At 42.4% G+C, this 20,139-nt stretch overlaps 1 protein-coding gene across 2 annotated transcripts in view; it reads right to left on the reverse strand.

Annotated features, from left to right (window-relative positions):
* The window catches only part of AGPAT4 (1-acylglycerol-3-phosphate O-acyltransferase 4), a 71,460-nt gene extending 63,919 nt beyond the window's left edge, over nt 1-7,541 (reverse strand). Inside the window, exon 1 of one of the 2 annotated variants that reach the window (XM_021544138.2) lies at nt 7,438-7,541. The gene's annotated coding sequence lies outside the window, so the exon portion shown is untranslated. Of the gene's footprint in view, nt 1-6,242; nt 6,486-7,437 lie in introns of those variants that run through there. The other variant, XM_021544139.2, reaches the window with a different exon arrangement.
* Between the last annotated feature and the right edge of the window lie 12,598 nt (nt 7,542-20,139).

The raw sequence follows: 20,139 nt of genomic DNA on the forward strand, positions 1-20,139 counted from the left end.
TTTGTGATGTATGAAATTTTGACATTTTGTACAGAACAGTCACTGACCAATTGGGCAACTGTTCATTTGAAGTACAGAGATCAGAGTCAGTCTAGTTAGGGCACTGATCCTCAGTGCACAGCCTAAGAAAAATCACTCAAGGATGATATCCACACCATCACTCCTTACACAGGAAATGAACACATTAAAATCTACAGAGGCAGCAGGGGCAGTACAGCAGGATGTTGCCACCTGCCTTTGTAATACTTACCCAGCATCAAGGGCATACTGATCACCTCTACACTGGGCATTTCAGGAACAGATCCAACACAAGAGTAGCCACTTCAGTAGTTATTAAAAAAACACTTCTTTTAAAAGAGCCCAAATAAATGGGGGTATGGAAGAAGGTCAACAAAGGATTATTTAGGAGCTGGTAAATAAACAGGGCTACTTTTTAAAATTGTGCTGGGAGTCCAAACATTCTCTTGATAAGAGATAAGCTTTGGAAAGAAGGCCACTCCTATGAAGACTCATAGCTTATGCCACTGACTGCCCTCATCTTGTTTTAAGAACTATAAATTACATTCACAGCAACATAAAGAGTCAGTACAAGGTACAAGAACTGCTTACACAGTCTCAAGAGACAAAATACTTCTCCTGCATCCAAACCACATTTAGGTGTGAGACAACACAGAAACATGGATCACATTTACTTCAATGCTTCAAGTATTTAATCCTCCTATTCTTACCCACAATGAGTTGCAAAGTTAGATCACAAAAGTATCACCTCCTAACTCCAGTTCTGCAACAGACAAACACAGCTCTAACACATAAGCAGTTGTATCCAGGCAGAAGAGTTTCATAGCCTCTCAGCAGATTTACTAACATGAGCAAGTCCATTTCTCTATGCAAGATCAAATCCTTCATGTATATAGGATTAGAAAGCAGTTATGGATTTTGTTGATTTTTTTTCCTGTACTTATCCATCCCGTTGGATAGGAAAAGCCATTCAGAAGACACTAATACAACAAACCTGGAAAGATCCCTGTTGCTGCTCCCCTTTACCTCCCCAGGCAGAGAGCTTGTGAAAGTTACACGGTAAATCTATGGAACAGCCAACAGCAGAACCACAACCTGCCACTTCCCCAGGCTCCAGTTTTCAACACAAAATGGTACTCTTCATACTCCTTTATTTGCCTTCTTGCCCACCCTCATATTTGCCTCACAACACCTTTTTAAAGGCCACACATAGAGAGCAGAGATGGAATGGACACATTCAGTGGAAGCAGATGATGCAATAGGCATAAATGTTACTGTACAACCCAGGATGTATGTGCTGATCTAATGCACTCTGCTTTCCCTTCCTTTCTTCATTCCTCAAGAAATGCAAGTCAAGTATTCAGCAACTTGGATGGTTCTGTACCATAAACTACAAGTTACAACTTTAGCACCAAGTGGGCAGTATTACGTGCATGTGCCCACAAATATACCTCTTTCCTATTATTCTTACCCTTAGAAGGAATTAAAGGCATTGACAAATGCTACGAAGACATCAATTGGAAGATAAAAATCATTAGCACTGGGAAAGGGGTTAACTTTCTTTCCTTGTTCCCATATAAAGACCTCTTTATATTTTCTGATATTTTGATTTTCATTTTAGTAATTTTGGGCAATGTCTTTAAGCCTTTTCCTAGGAGTCTAATTCCTAGCTCATAGGGCTTTGTTGTATTGGTTATTTAAAAAAAAACCAAAGTGCAACTACAGAATAATATAGAATTTGTGGCAGCAAGATTATTAAAAAATAATAATTGTGGCAGAGATTGGGCATAACCAATGAGCTGAGAACCATGGTGACAGCACTGCTGGTTTCAAGTGCTTCCACCACTGAGCTGTGGGCCAGTAACAAATTTTCTACTGTCCCCAAAACCCCAGTATGGCAACTTCTAATGTGGTGCCTCTCTCTGAGCAGCTGTATGGCCCCTGCTGGAGACAACTGTCTTCTCCTGCCTGGCCCTAGGTCTAAGCCCTGCTGCCCATGCTGCCACAAATACAACAGGTACATGGCACAGACAACATTCTTTGTGCTTCCAAGTCACACAGTATGAGCCGACAGCACTAACCTCCATGAGGGAATCCAAAATCTTCCAGTACAAATCACAAGATATTGTTCACCGTGCTGGAAACAAGAAGTGCCATTACCTGATTACAGCTCCAAGTGAGCTGCTTAGGTTTTTGTATCTTCTGTGACAGGAGACAGCCTCCTTCAGCTAAGCCATTTGCATATATTTAATTATATGAAGCAACATTAGTATGCTCTTTGAATACTAAGGAAACATCAAACAGAAAAAAGACTCACAAGGCCTTTTTTTAACCTTTAAGTATTGATTTAATTTGTCTGTATTCTATCATAAGATGTTGAAGAGTATAAAGTAGCTGAATCTCTCCTTTATGAAAATCACATCCCAAAACTGGAAATGACAACACAAACAAAAGATGTAGCCACACCAAGACAGAGATACACAGGATATTCGTACTTATTCATTAAATACTGTTCAATGATTGTTTTTGTAGAAAATAGTTCAACTGAAGAACAAAGCTTCCAGATTTATAATGCAAATAAAACCAACCCCTGCCCCAAAGAGCTAACACCCAATACTTAAAACATCTTATAGCTGAGATCTCAGTGGCATGGTTCCAAAAAACAAGATGCCAGCTTCAGAGAAAGGCTCAGATGCACCTACACAGGAAACAACCAGACACCAGGTAAAAACCCAAATAAACGTGGTGACAGCTTCACCCACATATCAGCAGTCCCATTCTACATCAGTTTTCACTCACCTCTGCCTTATGAGTGTCCAGAACTATTCTGCCACAGCACGAACTAGGAATTCTTCTAGCCTCCTCATTCTGTCTGACCATCAGTCCCCTAACAGCCTAATTTAATTTGAGAACTTCAGAGAATTAAAGCCTTTATCACAGGCACTAGTAATAAAGGGAGGTTTCATTTTGGAACCGATTCAAATGAGCCAGAAGAAATCTCTCAACAGGTTTCAATTGTCTTTGTTGTTTAGCAAACATTACGACTCTGTAACAGGCAAATGTGATGTAACTAATTAATGATCCTGTATTCTCAGCACCTACAGCCAAGGCTAGTCAAAACCACCTTAAATATCGGCAAGATCATTCAGAGAGAGTGTTTGATCTGACTGCATTTACTTTACTGGATGATAAGTGTACAGATGTTAACAGCTCCTAAATATGCAGCTAAGAATCCAGGAACATTTATATAAATTTTGCACTCAATTAAGCTTTAGACACACCAACACCTACCTGGATTTTCTACAGCATCACTGAACAACAGCATGTACCCAGGCCCTTTTAAAAGCCTGGTTTTGAGCATTACTCCTGCTATCTTTAAATATTTTTGAGATACTTTTACAAGGCTTAAATTCAAAATGAAGTTTTTTTCTGTCTCCTCCTTGGGTGAAATGCAATATTTACACTCAAAAGGCACAGGCACGTAAAAAACATACAGTGAGACAAAATCACGGGATTAACCCCTTACAAATCACCTGTGACTTGAAGGGGGGAATCTCATAAATTATTCAAGTTAAATTGTAGTCTGCTTGCAGGCAGAATGCTTCAAGATCTTCCAGAAGTGCAAAGCAGTATCTGCAGTAGAATTATTTTCCAAAATGCTCAATAGATATGATGGAGACAGTGAGAGAAGCAGGATACAGCTTAACTTTCAGAAAGCAGCTGTCACTTGAAATCATGTGCCATTTCCACATATAGACTCCCGCACAAATATATTTATTTCCCTGTCTTTAACAGCAGATGTTGAGTTTCCAATAGGTGAAAAAAAACCTGTATTATCTGCCAACTGAACCAGCATGGACAAACCTATACATCTACCTGGATCCTGCTGGGAAACTGTGACTGAAATTTAACTTTGCTGGTCCAATTAAAAGGCAATCTGGTGCACATCAGTGGTTTTTTTTTCAGATGTTAATAAGCAATCCCACATGCAACTGAAATCAGTGTGCTCATCTTTGCCTGCAACTCCTAACCTTCTGGCAAGTAAACCTGCTCTCAGTGACCTCTATCTCTGACTTCTTTCCAGCCTAGAACTGGTTAATTACCTTTCACTGTTCCTGTTATTTATGCTACAGGAGAAACCTCAAGCCAGGTCAGCCCTTTTGCAAAAAGCAGAAAATTATTTCAGTGTAAAGCTCTTTGTGGCTGAATATAACATGACAGACAGAAGAAAAGAATGTCAAAACAGTAGCATAAGAAGCAAAAAGGCTTTAAGTTCAAGTTGAAGAACAGACTACTAGCAGGCCCATAACCCAGCATCTCCTGGTGGGCTCACTACAGTTGTTAAACTGCTCTGCTCGGTTCCTAACACATAGCTTACGTGTCTTTTCAGCAAATCCATTACAGCTACCATATTTTTCTCACATTATTAAAGATGGGTCTTTGCAGCATCTTCATCCTTGCCACAACACACAGTTACTCTCATTCATTTCTATTGCATCCTTCTGACCTTACCTTGGACCCTTATCACCTTACTAGTTCGAGGCACTTGGAGAAGGACAGGGGAAAAGCATGAAAACAAAGTGAGTCAGCACTTTCTGAGCAGCACACAAGCATTATTCAGAGCTGATCAGGGTACTCACCACAGTCAGATGAGCATGAGCCCAAGACCACCAAACAACAGACTGGTGAGCAAACTTTCCCAAACACCTCAAAATGAGTCACTGGGCAAGGCCACCCCACAAAGCACTTCAGGGAAAAAACACACTCTCAGCTGCCTCGTACCAGTGCTAAAGGGCAACAAAGCACAGAGGGTACTGTTCTGTCACACTTCTACTTCCCTTACAAAATGCCTACTGCATTCAGTACAGCTGAATCAAACACACCTGATGAGACTATTGCCTTGACTTGTATAACATTCTCCCTAAAAAGCAAGGCTCACAGCTGCAAAAGCTTTTCCTGAGTAAAGTACATGCACAGTGTCTTACTATGCACTGTTGCCCTCCTGCTCCCTTATCAGGACACACTGACAGCAGTAGTAGTGATGATATTAGTTAGGGAAGTGGTGTTCCACATCCTACAGTGGAAATCTGAATTCTTATAATTTAAGACCAAATTACTGATAGAAGGTCTAAAGGTCACAAGTGCTCATTTGCCACACAAGAATAGTACCTTGCTACTCACAGCACTGCTGCGACAGTATCTTCCTACAAAAAGAGATTTGAAGGGGTTTTGTTCCCAGTCTTCATCTTTCAGCAATAAAATTAAGGGTACATAACAGGAAAAAAAAACAATCCACTCCTTTCAGCATGGCAGAGTACAGCTGTAGGATTCTCATCCATCATCTGCAAGAGACCTCTTCTACAAAACTCCCGTCTGTTATGGTACAGTAAGTCCATTAAACTGTGAGTGATGTACAACCATCACTCCAGGATAGCACACCTCACTCGAGAGAGATGAACACTGCTTCAGTGCCTCTGCATTTGCACTGGACAGAACAAGATTTACTGTAAAAACAGCCTCCCCAGCAAAATGACTACCTATTGAGTTACAAGAAACACAGTTAATTATTGTACTCTGGCCACAGCATTCTCTGTTCTGCGACTGTGAGCAAGTGCTAACCTCTCTGTACAATTTCTCCACACCTAAAATACATTACTTCTACCTTGTTGTGAAGCACCTACTAAAATCTGTTAAAGTGCTTGCCAACAACACAATTAAACTTTACTTAAGGGCAACCTTTATCCATAAGCATCTTGCAATATGTTCTCTCTTCTCTGCAGGCTTCCCAACATATTCTTCCACAGGAAACCTGGCCCTGTCATCCATAAAATAAAGTTTCATTTTTTGATAGAGCTTATTCAGGCATGATTAATGCAAAATATTAATAGGGAAGAGGAAAGCTACACATAACATTTACACTAATTTCTAAAGTGAATCAATATGTGTTTTAATCCATAGCGTTTGGAAAAGCACACCATTGTATCAGATATAAGTAGATAAAGAAAACGGCATCATTTAGAGCACATCAACTCATTCTACTGATCCATGCAGTCAGTCATTACACAGAAGTAGTCCTGGCATATATAAACAGACCTCTGTATGTCTACACCAATCTTATCTGTCACACAAGAAGTTAGAGGAAAAAAAAAAGCTGCAAATTTCAGCTTAAGTTGTTTCACAACAGTTTCTCTACTCCAGCAGTTCTTAGTTATTTTGCTACTCACTCTAGTGTGAAGTCATTATCAGTACAAGCTGAGGCTATAATCGCCTGGTACAACTTCCTGTGCAGGAGGCATCACTGTTTTTAAATATATGCTTGGGGTTTTTTGTTTGAGAGTTTCTGGCATCCTTCTACCTTCTTGTAAAGCATTTTCAGTTTTCCTGTAGCAGCAAGGTTGCAATCTCCCACACAAGCACCTGCATAAGGTATATCATTCTTAGATGTCTGCACAAGGACTTAAAACACGACTTTTAGAAATACGTAACAAAGATAAGGATCAGAAGTCTTGGTGTGACATTGCTAAAACAGATTCTTTCGTGGGTTCTTTTCAGCCATTCCAGTGAGTGCTCACTTGTTGAAATAAATGCTAAAAAGCATTACTTGTCATTTAAATAATGTTCACCACATGGTATCAGCCGAATACACACCTTAACTCAGTTCGCGGCCATTATTTAATTCGGCTTAAATATCTTTATGAACAGACGCCGATAGGCGAAAGGCAGAGCTCCTACAACACGTGAGCACGTCACCAGGGAGGCAGCCTGCCCCTCTCCCCGCTCAGCTCACGGACTCCCGGGTGCGGCGGACGGAGCAGCTGCCACGACCGAGCCGCGCCCGCTGCCCGCTCCGGACCCGGCCGGGGCACGCCGCGCTCGCTCCGGAGCGGCGCCTTCGGGGAGGCGGCAGCGAGCGGCGATGGCACCCGCCCGTTCCCGGGGCAGCCGCACCGCCCGCCCCATCCCCGGCCACCGCCAGCCGCGCCGAGCGGCCAGCACCGAAGGGAAAGTGGAAGGGGCGGCACGCCCGCCCGGCGCGGCAGAGCCGGCCCGCCGCAGCTCCGCCGTTTCCACGGAAACCCCGGCGCGGGCAGAGCTCGCCACACAAAGGGGGCTCGCAGGCGGCAGGAAAATTCTCGGCGGCCGCGGGAGACACGGCGCGGGTCCGGGCGGCGGGGAGACCCGGCCCGGCGACGAATAAATCAGGGAACTTGTACACGCAGCCCACCGCCCGCCTCTCCCGCACGCCCCGCCGGCGGCTGCCGGGCCCTCGCCTCGCCGCCACAGCGCGCCGGGGGGCAGCAGCACCAGGGAGGGGCTGGCTCGGGGCTGGTTTGTCCGCCCAGAGCAGCGCGCCGGGCGGGGAAGGGAGGGCGGCCTCGCACCTGCGGAGCGCGGAGGGCGCCGGGGCAGAGCACGTACCTGGCGCCGGCGGGCCTGGGCACGCGTGCCGCGCTGGGGCGCCGGGAGCGGGCGGCGGCCGAGCCGCACCGGCTGCCACTACTTTGCACGCGGCGGGAGCGGGCGGGCGGCTCGGGCGGGGCCGCCAGGCTCCACCCGCCGGGCGGCTCCTCTCCGGGAACAGGGCCCCCCTCGCCTTCCCTTCCCGCCGTCATCATGTCACTTCCTCCGGGGGCGGTGGGAAGGGGCGACCCCTCCCCGCACCGCCCTCGCCCGCCCTTCGGGGCGCCGCCGGAGCAGAGAAGGAGAGATCGCGGTGCCGCGCCGCGACTGAGGAAGGGCCGTGGGCTCCGAGGAGGGAAGGGGAGCCGGGGAAGCGGCGGCCCGGGAGAAGGAGAGCGGCGTAGCGCCCGTCCCCTGAGCGTCGCCGGCCCTGGTCGGTACTGAGTGCTCGTCATCCCTTACCGGGGCAAACGCGGGGTGATGCGCACCTGTGACCATCTGACCCTTCAAGTAGAAACCGGGCAACAAAAAGGAGCTCCATGGCCTGGATGCTGTGGAAAAAGATAAATGCCGTGGCAGCCATCCAAGCACCGAGTACCCTGACACACAATATTCACTCTATGTGAGAACGCAAACATTTGCTGCCAGGCTCTGATTGTGGGGTGAAAGGCAGCTTCCATGAATAGGGAACAGCAGGAACTGAGTCTATTATAAACACCCAAAACGTTGGAAGGTGATGGTGACTGGGATGACACATCACTGGGACAGCACTGTCAGCTGCTGGATGTGTGATTATATAGCAGGGCTGGAGGGTTCCTGAATCTGGGGGCTGGCAGGCAATGAGCTGGATAGAGCAAAGTCCTGTTTCAGTCCCAGTCCATACCAGCCATGTAGAATCCCTTTCTACCTTCCATGTAAGATGAACTCAAATTAAACACTTGTTTTGGTTTAACTCCAGTCATCAGCTACTGGCTAGGCATCTGTCAGTGTCTGGTGAGCACTCATACTGTGCATCACTCATTTTTCCAGGGTTTTACTCCTCTCTCTCCTTTTCATTATGCTTATTGTTATTGTTGCTATTATCACTACTGCAATATCAAGGCTGCTGCACAAGGGAGGAAAGCCTGGAGCTGAGGGCAGCCACACCACAGGCAGTGTTCTCACTGGCCAGAGCACTTTGCCACAATTCCTGAACAGGGCAGTGGCAGCACAATGCAGCTTCACTGACAGTCCTAGACAAGATGAAGCAACGAAACAGGTCTGAATATTGTACAAAGAGCATAAGGCCACAGCTGGACACAGAGCTACAATAGCAGAGCTACAATAGGGTTGGGAAACAAGGACCAAACAAAACGTGCATGTATCTACTAGAAAGCTCTGATGGGACTAAAGGCCCAGAGCTGGGCTTAAATGGAGCTCTGGCCCATGGGCCGTGTGTGTGGATCCCAGGGGAGGCTGGTCAGGGCTATCAAGGTGTAACTGTGCCATCAGTGCCCTGGCAGACTCCTGCTGATGGGGTGTGTTGAATGTACTCTTTGAGAGGTCAAGATTTGGTTACCTTCTTCCCATTTGGTTATGGAGGAGTTGAATCTAGCTCACTGACCCATGGTCTAGCTGCTGAACTGCTATGTGGCAAGAGATTGGTAAAGGGAACTTCTCCAGCCATATTTTAAAAGTATGACCCTGTGGCTGCATTTTGAGAAAGGGCTAATTCCAGGCAGAGGGAAAAAATGAAAATCCATGAATGAGGCACCTAATTATGGAGAATGGCTGGGTTCGTAGCACAGCCATATCCAAAGCATCCCCAACCACCTACCTGAAGCAGCTTTGTGAACTACATGTACAGATTCTTGGGATATTACTCCAAGGTATCTTATTCAGCATCTAGGTAACATCCTGAGAGCCAAGACTCCAAAAACCAGTGATACTGAGTGTGCTGGTTTCTCAACATGTTTTCCTTAATTTTCCTTGAAACTAAACTCTCTGTAGCTGGTTATTTGTATGCTCTGATTTTCTGTGAACCCATAATAAAAATCTGACTTTTTGCTTTTGTTAGTGTTAAGCTGCAGCTGAATGTAATAGGCTTTATGGATGCTTTACACCTGAGAAAACTTTCCACTGGAGAGGCAAATTCTAGTTTTGATCCAGTACATCTATTTTTCAAAAGACTAACCAGGAATATATGAGTAATAAACCCCTCTTATTTAAGTTGGGAATTAAAAAGTTAGTCTTATGAAACTGTTAGATACTATGATAATGACTGACATTGAAAAGCACATAGAAAAAATTACTTCTGAGCTAAGAGCAGGCCTTGTGATGTTCTCACTGAGTATTTTCCAGGGGTGGAAGAAGGAGGATAAAAAGGAATCAGATTCTCTTTCTGTAAGCTCTGCCCTTTAGAGCACTGAATGGAGTATGTCTCAGTTTTGGCATTCTTTGTACTGAGTGCTTGGTTTGCAATCTCAGTGCAGTTTTTTTTTTTTTTTTCCTTGTTGCTGGTGGGGATGCAATACTTTATTTGCATTGGGCAAGATTCAAGAGTTGAATCAGGAACTTAGACCAGGCAGTGATGCCTCCCTACTATTCATCACTGTGTGAAATGGATGATTTTCAGTGAGTTTCCCTGTAAGAAATAAACATAACAAAAACATGTTAACAATAACAGTAACAAACCAAAACCACAAAAACAACCCCCAAACCACTCTTGTCCCTCCAGTCCCACTGGGCAAAGTGTGCCCTCCATTTGGTGACGAAGCCAGGTATCTGTCATAGCTCAAGCAAAGTTAACTGCTTGCTGGTTCTCACAGCTGGACCCCAACCCTGCTTACCACATGCACTTTTAAATGACTTGTGACTTTGACTTCAGAAATTTCATTGCAGGCAAGAGCTTGTCTGTTCTGGAAAGTTCTGCAGTGTTACTTATGCCAGCCTAGAGAAAAGAGGCAGCACCCCAGCTTTGGATGCTGCCAAACTGATAGGGTGGATACTAGCATAAGGATATACTGGGATATACTGCCATGAGCAGCTGGACTCAAGAGGTCAAGAGTTTGCTCTTGATGCATGTCTTATGATTAGAATCTCCAATATCTAATAAGATGTGGGTTATAAAAGCCTTGTTTCCTGCATTTAAAAGCATTCATATTGGTCCTCTTCTGTGTAGAATGAGTGTAATAAAGGCTGAACTGCAGGCTGTCCCTCATGCCAGCAATAACAGGAAGTCTTTCCTGTACTTGGCTTATCCATCTTTATGAAAACTGTGGGAAAGTAATTGTGTCTGAGATCTCTGCTGCTTTTTGGGATTGATTAAAATCAGCTAACAAGGTCAGGCAGGAATTATAGTAAGGATTGATGTCTATAGTATGACTGCATAATCCTTTCCCACTAGGAAACCACATGAAAATATCTATACATAGATAGGTTAATATAGGCTGACAGTTTATATAAGTATGGAAACCAAAACTGATGCAATGCATTGTAGTAATGATAGAAGTCATAATGTGGATGCAGATGGAACAGTTTAAATAGGCCAGTGGGGGAGTGGTATTGAAAATCACACCCACTCCCTGTGTAATTAATTTTTCTGGGCAAGCTTTTGTAGTGTGGACTAACCCCAACTGTGACACCTGCAATCTTCTCCTCTACCTCAGCTGCACAGAGGATCCAATGGTTTCATATAGAAACTCCCACTTCCCCTCACAGAAGCCACACCGTGTTCACAAACTGAAGATTCGTGTTAAAACTAGACCCTGTGGCCACAATTAATTTTAGAATAGACTCATTCTTTAATTGAATAGGCATTATCAAAAGAGCTGTATGAGATGAGTTACAGGAATTTAATCTCCAGACTGTCCAATCTGATCTTTTACAAAGTCTAGTCCTACAGAAAGAATACTGTCTGAGATGCCAAAACTTGTTTCTTTGAACATGCTTATTCTTTCAGTATGCTTTATTTTCTGCAACAAATCTATCATTACTAATCAGGTATGTGAATTCTTCACAATTTTCAAAGAATACAATTCTTTTAGTAGTACCAAGGATCCTACCATACAAAATGTTTTCCAAGTTAGTATTTTCAGAGTTGCACCAACTATTTTCATATCTGCTGACATCCACAAAATAAATACTCCTTACACATGTGTAAATATTATTTCTGTAGCAGTTTTAAGTATTCAACTTGAGCCTACCTAGGAGGAGAAGAGGATCCTTTGTTTCTCTTTACACATGTATCTACTATAAACGTCACAGATTTGTTTGTCTTGTTTTCTAAAACTTCATTAAAGTGTTAAATTGAAGACTTCTGCATGGACCACTTTGGGCTGAAAATTCATGACGCAGGTGACATATCAGATATTCTAGACACACAGAGACATGCATGCACACACATTCACAGGAGGAAATCTTGCAGCTCTGATTAAGCGTGGTTCAGAGTGTAACAAAATGGTCAGGGCTTCAATAGCACCTTGGAAATGCAGAGATGCAACATCTGTTTCTGGCATGGTCATGAATGCATGTGGGTGGAATTTCTCTCAGATCTTGGAAGTCCTCTTTGGAGCTGCAAAGGTAAGGGTTGTTTAGAGGGTACTCAGGAAACTGCAGGAAAGCTCAGATGAAGAACTGTAGAAGAAAAATCTTGGTCTGAACACTTGGAAGCTGGAGTAGCACAGACCCTGTAAAAAGAAATGCTGTTTATGCATAATTGTTTACATCAAGGAAGCATAGCACATTGGCTTCTCTCCAGATTTTCAAGGGCAATACCTGATTTGCATATGTAGTTACAGAGACATTTACAGTCAGAAACAAATCACACTATTATTGTTGCTTGCATATGTACATTTCCTCACCTAGAAGAAGGCATAACTACTTCAGTATGATGAGAACAAGGCTGCTTTATGCCACAGTAGTGTGTAGAGATGAGCTATGTGAGCCTGCCATTTTGAGCTTTGTACAAATTTACATAAAATGGCAATACCTGCAATAAGTGGGGTCTTCTTGATCTAACTTGTAATTAATTCTGTAGCATTGTTCTCACCCTGTGAATGGCTGTATCCTCACCCCACCCATAAAAGCCGCTTTAAGCCACACTCAGAGCATTCATCTTCATTCTGCAACTCTAGTTCCATTGTCAAATTTACATGGAAGTTAGTATTTGATTATCTGTTCAATTGCACAAAATTGGAAAGATCATTTTAAAAAACCTTGAAGAAGAGCCAGGAAAAAGACTCATCCTTATACATTGCTCACTGAAGAACATATTACCTGCTGCATGTCCTCTCACCAACCCCACATCACACTGTTCATACTGGAAATACAGGACAGGACTAAACTCTCATCTTACATGCTGATTTTGTAAAGACAGCTTTATCTGAAGGGATAAAAAGAGCTATTTCCCAAGAAGGGTCTACTTCCCAGGAAAATTATGGGATAAACCATGGTTTGAGCGCTAGACTATAATCACTAAGCAACAGTATTTATATAGGGTCTTCGTATGGACAGTAGGTATAATTTTTTCAATTTCTGTGTAGTCTTATGTATTTGAAGAGCAGATTTTTAATCTGTATACTTTAGTAGAGCCCACTAATGATTCATAAAGTCTTACACTTTAGAGACATTGTGTCAAGTACGGTTATTGGTCACTCAAGGGTTAAATTTATTAATACACCTTATAGACTAATCCTCTGTGTTAGCAAATTCGACTCCTCAAAAATGGAGCTAAGTGACATTCTCTACTGTTGCTTTCTTTCTCAAAATGAGCAACTGGTTGATTAAATAGATTTTTAAATAAAAAAGCATTAGCTAAAATCTAACTGGGTAAAAGCTGGATACTTACAGTTTTTGTAAATGTCTGTTACACACATTAAGGAATAAAAAAATTTGAAACATCATTTTTGGTACTAATTTGCAAAAAGAGATTGCATGGTACTTGATAACAGGAAATTCAAGCAGCATTAGCAGCACAGGAATTAGAGAAAATTAGTAAAAGAGCCAGGTAAGATCTTGTACTGGTTTTGTCTTGGGCTGTCAAATATTTGTGATGTGAAAAATACAAGTGAAAAAATACAGTACTCTACAGACTGCTTCAGCCCACTAAATGGAGCAAATCTGCATTCTGTGAAAAGAGTACGGGACACTGTATTTCCTCTGATTCCTTCCTATTGACCTTTCCTCCCCACTGAAGTGATGGTTTAGGGAACCTATCTATTTCCAGTGTCCCAAGAAGTCTTAGTTCTTCATTTTCTATAATTTGGCCTGATCTTGCTCCCAGTGGCATTTCCTTGATTTCGTTGATGCAGACACAGCTCCAGAACTGGCTATTGAATAAGGATACTGTATTAAGAAAATTACTACCTTCCAGAAAAAACAAAAAATAGTTCCTGAATCTAAAACTTATAATTGAGTATGGAAACCTTAGAACAGAAGTGTTTTTACATAAAATAGTTGAAAATCTCTGGCTTCTACTAATCATTTACCTGTGAAGACTAATCACAGTGTTTTATATATGTTTGATTCCAGTTCTATATCATGTCGTGCTATCCCACAGCCTGTTCATAGGGCAGAATTTAAAAGGATTTGCCAGGAATCTATGAAAGGCATGTAGTCCAGGGATTCATTTTGGTAGAAGCAAACTAGGTAATATTGCCATACCACTTCAGGAGTTCTCTATAACCATTATCAGACACAAAAGATCAGGCCATTTTTGTAAGAGCTTTCTTTTACCTCCAGCTGCTCCCATGTGATGTCTATGTTCTTGACCACCTCAGTCCTGTGTGGCTTCCAGCACAAATCACAGCACCCCCCCAGGAGAGTTTCAGTGTAAGGGCCCTGGTTCCCTGTGTATGCTAGAAATCAGCCTTCCATCATTTTGGTTTGAGCTGGGAGGGATCTTGAAGATCATTTAGTTCCAACCCTCCTGCCATGGGCAGGGACACCTTCCACTAGACAGGGTTGCTCAAAGCCTCATCCTGTCTGGCCTTGAACACCTCCAGGGATGAGGCATCCACAGATACTCTGGGCAACCTCTGCCAGTGCTTCACCATCCTCTGAGTAAAGAACTTCTTCCTGGTATCTAATCTAAATCTATCCTCTTTCAGCTTAAGGCCATTCCCTCTTGTCTTACCACTACATGCCTTGTAAAAAGTCCCTGCCCAGTTTTTTTGTATGCCCCTTTCAGATACTGAAAGACCACAATGAGGTCTCCCTGGAACCTTCTCTTTTCCAGGATGAACAACCACAACTTTGTTGGCCTGACTCCATAGGAAAGGTGCTGCAGCCCCCTCATCAATTTTTTTTTTTTTTTTTGGCTCTCCTCTGGACTGGCTTCAGGAAGTTCACATCATTCCTATGCTGGGGGTTCCAGAGCTGGATGCTGCACTCCATGTGGGGTCTTATGAGAGTGGAGTAGGAAAGGAGAATCACTTCCTTGGACCTGCTAGCCATGCTACTTTGGATGCAGCCCACGGTCCATCTTTCCTTACTTAATGGCACAAGCTTCCCCATGGTATCTTTTTCTCTACTGTTCTTTGATTCTTTAAAAAGCAAGCTGAAGCTAGGGGATAACTAGGGGTATGAATGACAACAGGCCATGGAGGTAGTCAGCAGTCTGGATCCAGCAAAAGACAGTGGCAAATCAGAGTCTGTTTATTCAGGCAACTCCTTTGTAGTCAACGTGAAACTGTTATGAATTTGAAATTGCAATCCACTTCCTTTGGGAAAAAACCACTCCAATAGATAGTAGATAGAAGTATCTTACAAACCATTGGCAGGCTGTTCTGAAACCAGTCCTCAGGTTCCTTGAGCATCATATTGCTTGAAACTGCTGGGTTCCTTGTCACCAATTTAATACTTTCATCAAACCCAAGGCAAAGGCCTTGCTTCAAATATCTCTCCTACAGGAAACTGTGCTAAGTGACTTTATGGCTAAATGCCCAAATAGCTCAGCCAGAAATTGGTCAGTGAAGTGGGAGCACTTGGCCCTGGAGGAGTGAACCTCCTTGAGATGGCCACCTAAACCTGGTACTAAGATACCAAGATGGTACCTTAGAACAGTCACTATGTGTGGCTTTATCAGAGGGCTGCCTGCTTCACAAATCCTTCATGGAACATTGTTGGATACAGTGCACAGAATGGATTGTTTTCTGAGAAAGATTTACTTTACAGCTCAACATCAGAATTGCTTAACTAGGCACGTGTTTGTATTAGATGGTACAATGATGTTTTACAGACAATGCAGTAGGAAACGCAGAAGTACCAAAGCTGGATGCAGTACATGTCAGATCATGCATGTGTGATGTATTAAAAACTCATGGGGACAAAGGACTTGGGTTGCTGTTAGGGGGAACCTCTTGCTCTATGGAGAGTCCTCAGTGTCATCTTACTGTCTTTTTACACAGGAGTTAGGTGCCCTAACCTCAAGTCATCAATATTAACAAAAAAACCGGCTTGCTGTGCACCTGCACATCCTGGTGAGCCTGTGTCCTCATCTGTTTGGTGCAGGTTTAGCACAACCATTCTTAGAATGATTTGACACTATTTAATTTGCATGCTCACTTCTATGCTAGCTGTATGTTATTAATCCTACAAACCACACTGATTTATATTTTTTTCCCAACATGAATAACCTAGCCAGTATAATTCCTACTCATCAACTGCCAGATGACTAAGAATCACTGGTCCAGGAAACTGAGCTCTGGGATCTGTCAGTCAGTCACCTGGCAATTCAACCATAAAACAGTCTACATAAGCACTATATATCTACTGCTTTTTATAAATTTTTTCAATCACAGGTGCCTCAAGTATTAACAATCAAACAAACAAAGCCTGCTGCCTCCTAGGCTTGGTATCCATAATGATAGCATGAATCAGAATTGGCTACACTAACTGCAGTAAATCGACAGCACTGAGCAATCCCATTTCATTAATAAGAGCATCTCATCACCAGCTGCTCCTTGGAGACAAATGGCTGCATCTGGCTTCCTAAATATTGCTTTCTCTTGCCACCCCAAGAGACTAGTAGCATTTGAGACATCAGTGACCTCATAGTATGAGTTTTTTGTACACTGGAGTTTTTTTTACTCTTCTATCCTGATATCTGATTTTTCTGTTCTTTTTCTTTACAAGGGGAATCAGAAACAGTAAAATTAAAATAAAATAAAATAAAATAAAATAAAATAAAATAAAATAAAATAAATAAAATAAAATAAAATAAAATAAAATAAAATAAAATAAAATAAAATAAAATAAAATAAAATAAAATAAAATGTATTTTTCCCAACACAGATAGACTGCCAAAACCCATGGCTGAAAAATCTCTACCTCATACTAGCACTTTTCTAAAACCTACATCAGGCAGTGTGATATCATCCTGACAACTATTTTAAAAGTCTGGTGCCAGAGGGACAACTTACTGCTTGGCAGGTATGAAACGCTTTTTCCTCTCTCATTTCAAATACCTTATTCAGGCAAAGAATTTAACTCTGAAACCAAATCCCATGCAATGGCACTTGTCAAATAATTGCAATCCTAAGTGGACTTTCCCTCTTGCATTGATTTGTGCCTCAGAATCTTTCCCCAAATCCACTTGAAATTATTAAAGCATCTACAAAGGTTTTGCCAGTCCTCAATTTAGTGCAGTGTAAGGATCTTACAGTTGGTGTTACATTCACTTACCAAGATAAGTGGACTTTCAAACAGCAATTCCCTGCACATGCAGGAGTATCCATCATGTGATAAAACAAGTGACGTCTGCACAGCCTTATGGTGAGAACTTCTACATGGAGTAGGCTTCATCCAGAAGCCAAAAGAAATTCCTGGGCTCCTGTGCTGGATGCCTGTGTATCACAGGTGAAGGGGTCCAGCTGCTTTCATAACAGTTTGTGGATTTTGCCACTGAGTTTCAGTTCTTCTGTAAATGGAGCAGGACCTTATGGGAATATGATCTCACAATGTGTCTCTGAAAGTAAGTTGCTCTCTGACTGTGCTTACAACTGAGCTTACAGAAGTGAGCTGGGAGGGAGGAAATACCAGCCACCTGGCTCATGATACCTTAAGGGTATGAACAGTCTTCTCCTAAACACTAGACAATATGAAGCACAATAAGGCTTTGTAAGAACTACTAAAATTTTGCTAAAAATACTTCACAGCAAAATGGAGGCAACAAGTGACAGGTTTCGGCAGCAGAAGTTGTTAAATTATGTGGATGAACTACTTTATTCTAAATATCTTTGGGAACCTAAAAGCCATTTCTGAATCAGGAAATGGAGGCAAACAAATAGACAAGATACATCTTCCCACAAGAAGGTAGTTCTTGAAAGCCTTTGCCAAATTTTTTTCCTTCAAAGTGATTCAAGTTTGTTTCACTTTAGTTCCCTGTATCCTAAAATTATGCCTAGAAGCTGGTTATTAAGAGTACATTTTTGGAAGCAGAATAATCAGTACTTTAAAGTACTTTAAAGTAGTTTAAAGACAATTACCTTATACTGGATATAAGCGGAAGCCAGCACAGTAATGGCAGAGGGAGTGGGTTACCAGAGAGCAAATGCTCAGGAGGGAAAACACAGTAAGGTAAAACTTTTCTGAATGCTGATATCAGCCCCGATGATTACCTTGCACTACTGTGTGTGTTACTCAAGCTGATAAAAATGTAGTTATTAAGAAGATCCCTAAGTGTTTGTGGAACAGTTGATTGCGTCATCTTAATTAGACAAGAGCAGAATTCCTTAATGTTGTGTTCTTCTCACTTCCTGGGTGACTGCAAATCACTTAGGGGAAGGTTGTGGCTGCTCTCTTTGGAGTGGGAATGGGATGGACCTGCAGCTCTGGAGGGAGGAAGCTCTGGACTGGCCTAACATGTATTTAGTCAATGTAGAATGTAGGAGTTTTGCCTTCTGATGGCTAAATATTTATCAGGCCCTGAACTATAAATAGGTTTAGCTGTTTAATTTATGTCAGCCCGGTGTAGCATTATGAATTTCTATGACACTAGGTACTAGCTTACACTAGAGGAGACTGGCCCTTGATCTTCACTTTGCCAATGTATCTGAGGGGCTTTTGAGCAGAGACTCTGGGGAAATTTCACAGGGCCACTTTCAGATGTTATTGGTCTCCTGTCTGTCTTTCCTACCCTCTTGGGTTATTGATCTTGTGGAAGATAAAGGAGCAACGTGTGACTGTGTCTTAACTGTCCCAAGGCATAGGCCATATTTTCAATAAAATCACCCCTGAAGGTGAAGTGCTCACTGCTCACCATTAATTGGGAAAAGACAAGTAACAGAAGAAGGACAGGGCACTCAGATGGGCACAGGAGTGTCTTCAGCCACTTCAGCAAAATTCTTCAGAGGACATTTGCCAAGGTCCTTGCTGACATTGGATCTATACAGAGAGGTATAGAAGGTACAGTGACTGGCTTCCCACACTCAGCTCTCACAAGGAGACAGGAGAAGGCACAGATGTGCAACAGATCTTGAAATGATTCTGGGTAGTAAAACATGGCTACAGCATGAGATTTCAAGCTCTGTAGAACTATGTGTTTTAATGTAGTGTTTCAATTTTGATTTATATGTGTGCTACACACACACATAAACAGCTAAATGGATGCTTCAAAGTCAGCCACTCAAAGATGGAAACACCAGAATTCAATTGACCTTTGCAAATTTACTGCCTCCTCTTTGGGTCTTCACATGTTGTGTAGGTTTCAGTTCACATGGCTGCCAAGTCCTTTTTCCACATTCAGAACAAAGACCAAACAAGCCTAATCTAATGAGGAGTTGTTAAAACTGTTTTATCATCCCTGTTTAATGTTTGTGGCAGCAACACTAGCTAATATTTATGGAGTTCTGTTTAAACCCTCATGGGTGTTTTTAATAATACTGTTACAGTGTTCAAGTCTATTTTCACAAATTTTCTGTGAATTGAAGCCAGGGGCATGAGTCTGATCCTGTCACTGTTACCCCAAGTGGTGAGTAACTTCCTTCATGATTACTGGTGCTGCTCTTCAGAAAAAGAAAAGAGAATTCAGGTCTGATTTACAGCTGGTGTTTTGTACTGCTTCTAAATGCCCCCCTCCTTGCACCAAAAGGGTATGTGGGAATGTGACAGTCATCATCTGGGATGAGTTAGGTTCTCATCAGAGATGTTGAATGAACTTAAAATCAAGTGCAAAGAGGAGGAATCAGGACTGTCAGTGAGAGAGGGGTGTGTCACTAAGTCTAGATATTGTTCTGCAAGTGCAGTTTTTCCATTACCTTTTTTACAGTGTCCAGTCATATAATTCCTCATGTGCAGTTCCTTTTAGTCGAAATGCTGGGCCCTCCTGGCTGGTAGAGACTGAAATATACAGAGGCAGCCTGAACAACAGCAGAGGAAAGAGATGATAAAATTGTTTTATCATGCTACTTAACAGCTTCCTCTGTACTATACAGGCAATTTGATAACCCAGCCATTTGTGTGTACAGGGTCAAAACATTGTCCTTTAGCTACAATAGCTATCATCATAATTAATGAAAATTACAGTGTCGGGATCTAAGAGATTGTAATGGCAAAGGGAAAAAGCATGCCTAATACTTTCCTTTATAGCCAAGCTCTTCCAAATGTGTATAATCCTAGACAAGTTTCAGCTTCCAAACTGAAATTTCCTACCGCTGCTCACTCTTCAAGCAATTATTGGTGAAACAAAAGGATGCTTTTTTTTGTTTATTTAAGGGGATAAGAGGCTAAAACTGAAGCAAA

The sequence above is a fragment of the Lonchura striata genome, chromosome 3 (assembly GCF_046129695.1).
Source record: "Lonchura striata isolate bLonStr1 chromosome 3, bLonStr1.mat, whole genome shotgun sequence".
Taxonomy (NCBI): domain Eukaryota; kingdom Metazoa; phylum Chordata; class Aves; order Passeriformes; family Estrildidae; genus Lonchura; species Lonchura striata.